Source organism: Salarias fasciatus, chromosome 17 (assembly GCF_902148845.1).
Source record: "Salarias fasciatus chromosome 17, fSalaFa1.1, whole genome shotgun sequence".
Classification (NCBI taxonomy): Eukaryota; Metazoa; Chordata; class Actinopteri; order Blenniiformes; family Blenniidae; genus Salarias; species Salarias fasciatus.
Genome location: NC_043761.1, coordinates 288,350 through 291,361, shown reverse-complemented (window position 1 = coordinate 291,361; position 3,012 = coordinate 288,350). Strand labels below are relative to the sequence as shown.

The following is a 3,012-nucleotide window of genomic DNA, read 5'->3' as shown; positions in this document are numbered from 1 at the left end:
AGGACACTCCTGTCGGTCCTGCCCGTGGACTGGCTTCAGTTCTACTGCTGGGATCCGTGGTTCTTGTGCTGGACCGTCCAACGGACTGTCCTCAACATAGTCCTAGGCTTTACTTCTTATTGTCTCATGCTAGCTGTTGCCAAAGCTGTCCGTCCCTGGGAGAGGGATCCCTCCATACTGTGGTTCTCCCCAAGATCTCTTCTTCTCCCACTGGGTTTCTGGAGTTTGTTCTTGCCGGATGTGAGGGTCTAAGGCGGTGGTTGCTTCGTTCTGTCTCGTTACTGTAAATATTGACATATTACCATTATGCTTATTCACTGTTTTTACTTTTACCGACCAATGTAACATCTTGAAGCCCTCTGAGGCAACTGTTGTTGTGATACTGGGCTATACAAAAATAAATTGATTGATTGATTGATTGATTGATTGACAGTGAAAGATACCAAAAGAAAAAAATAAAAAGTAAAAAGTAAATCTGCTCATCTGAAGGAAAAGTTCATGTTTAAAGCTGTTTAATTTAACTTTAATGTTTAAAATGAGAGGTGAATGTTAATATTGACAATAATGTTCAGTCTCAGTGTGTAAAGGTCTTCTGCTGGTTCTACTGGTGAATGTTTTGCATTCAGACTAAAACCATGAACTGTTTCAATCAAGGGACTACTGAGGAACCAGAACCTGGTCCAGAGGTGATCTGCAGCCAGATGTGGATGGAGGGAGGTTTGCTTTTCCATGCTTTAATTAATGCACGTATAAATTATTCATATGAATATTGAGTTGGTAGAGTGTGATTTTTTTAATTTATTTTTTTGTCCTCCTCAGAGACTTTGGGACTTCTGCAGGGTCGGCTGTGACAACAAACAACAAGCTATAAATATAAGAGGTATAATCTGAAGACCTGATCCAAGGTATCAGACCTGTTTCTTTACTTTGAATGACGCCAGAGAGGCTTCCTGTTATTGATAAATTGTGATGTTATGGTAAGAATTCACTGTGGACATGTTTGTGTTTCTGGTTATTGAGATAAAGCTTCTTCCTTCCAACAGGTAGCAGTCTGGAGTCATAAAGGCTCCTGGTGCTGCAGGTCTGAGTCTGAACCTCCACCCAGCAGAGGACCAGCCGGTGGAGACAGGACCAGCTGGTTCATGTGGGATCTGAGCAGGACCAGGGCCTCGTCGCATCCCAGGTTGTCAATATAGACCTCAGTAAACCTCCCTTTGGCGTCACAAACACCCTGCAGGAGGATGGAGGTAAAACTCTCTGTTTGGATAAAATATGTTTCTGTGGTTCTACAGGAGGAAGAATTCTGATCTGGCTCCATGAACAGACTCCAGCAGGACGGAGAAATGCCTGAAGACCAGGACAGCAAAGCTCCAGGTTCCTCCTGCTCCGGTCTGGATGTGGATCACTGAGATGAGGTTCATCAGCTGATCCACCACACTGAGGACGGTCCAGCAGAACCCTGCAGAACCAGACCGGAGCTCCTGACTCCATCCAGGGGATTTTTCCTGGAGCTGAATCTGTAGAATCTGTTCTCCCAGGAAACACTAAAGACTGGAGTCACATGACCTCCTTATCACTGACCTGTTCATGTTGTTGTTGTTGTTGCTGGTAAATAAAAGAAAGAACTGTAGAACTTTTAAAAACATGTCATTTTTTTAAACTTTCCTGATGGTTCCACTTATTTTAGCTTTTATTCTTGAAGGTTCTGTTGAAGTTTAATACATTTTCTTTGAACTCCTGACTTTATTTGTTAGACATGTGTTTAGGATTAATATCTCTCTTTGCAACACATTGATGTATTTACTGAAGAGAGAACTGAATGGTGATAATTATGTGTTTAGCTATATAATGTATATTAGACTCATGTAAATCCATGCATCATGAAGACCGGAGCAGACGGAATACAAAAGGCACACAGGTATGACAGGCAGTAAAACAATTGTATTTGTGAAATAATTGTATTTGTAGAAACGTCTGATTGCCTGCTTTTCTTCTGAGATTAGCTCCAAGTAGTTAAACACTAATTGAAAAGCTGTTTAGGAGGGCAGGTGGGCTAGAAGTAAGAGTAACTCTGTATTACACACAGCATTTATGTGACAGAACAGGTACAAGCAGTTTTGCCACATTTTTCTGTGTAGATCATCCTGTATTGTCATTTTAACCTTTTTCCAATATTTAATGCAGCGACTTGCTTTATAAACTTGTTCTACACCAACTCCTCTCTTCCTCTAATCCTTCCTGATCACTGGCCGCTATAAACACTCATCTTATGTTGCTCTTTGATCAATGTTTTAATGTATGAATGAACGAAAACTATCAGATATCGGCGTTGTAGACACACGAAGTCATCAAGTCCGCATGTTCCAACTGTGCATTAACTTCGATGCGTTCTCGCCTCGTCGAAAGTCTGGACTCGAAGTCCGACTAACAGGTGTGTACTCTCCAAGTCCACGAGTGCGCACTCGCGGACTAAGAATTGACAAACGGCCCGTGACTGGTCGAGGGGCGTTCGTCGCACCTTCTTGTGGGAGGGGCTTAACTTGCGTAAGGGCGTGATGTCAGAGAAAACAGGACAGGATTGGCTGTGCTGGGTTTCAAATCGCCATCTTGCTTAGGTAAACCTAAGCAAGATGGCGGAGATGCGGAATCCTGCCTACAGCACCTTTAAAAAGAGGTTACAATTAAAGTGAATGAATTGAGGAGTACGTGAACAGACGGTAGAGGGCGGTGTTCCGGGTCCGGGCGGCTGAGCGACTGGAAACAGGGCCATAGAAGAAGAGAAGTGAACCGAGAAACAGGACCGTAGAAGAAGAGAAGTGAACCGAGAAACAGGACCGTAGAAGAAGAGAAGTGAACCGGGAAGCGGGACCGTAGAAGAAGAGAAGAGACCAAACGGGACCGTAGAAGAAGAGATGTGAACTGATGGAGGGACTGGCGCTGATGGAGCAGAACGAGCCGTGTGTGTTTTTGTGGTCTGTTTCGCGGGCAGCTCGGTAAAGGCCGGAAGCAGCG

At 43.8% G+C, this 3,012-nt stretch overlaps 1 long non-coding RNA gene across 1 annotated transcript; it reads left to right on the top strand.

Annotated features, from left to right (window-relative positions):
• Positions 1-450: 450 nt before the first annotated feature.
• Positions 451-2,101, top strand: LOC115404381 (uncharacterized). Its single transcript, XR_003933346.1, has 3 exons — positions 451-905; positions 1,044-1,183; positions 1,293-2,101. It is a non-coding gene; the product is annotated as an uncharacterized LOC115404381 (long non-coding RNA).
• Positions 2,102-3,012: the final 911 nt, after the last annotated feature.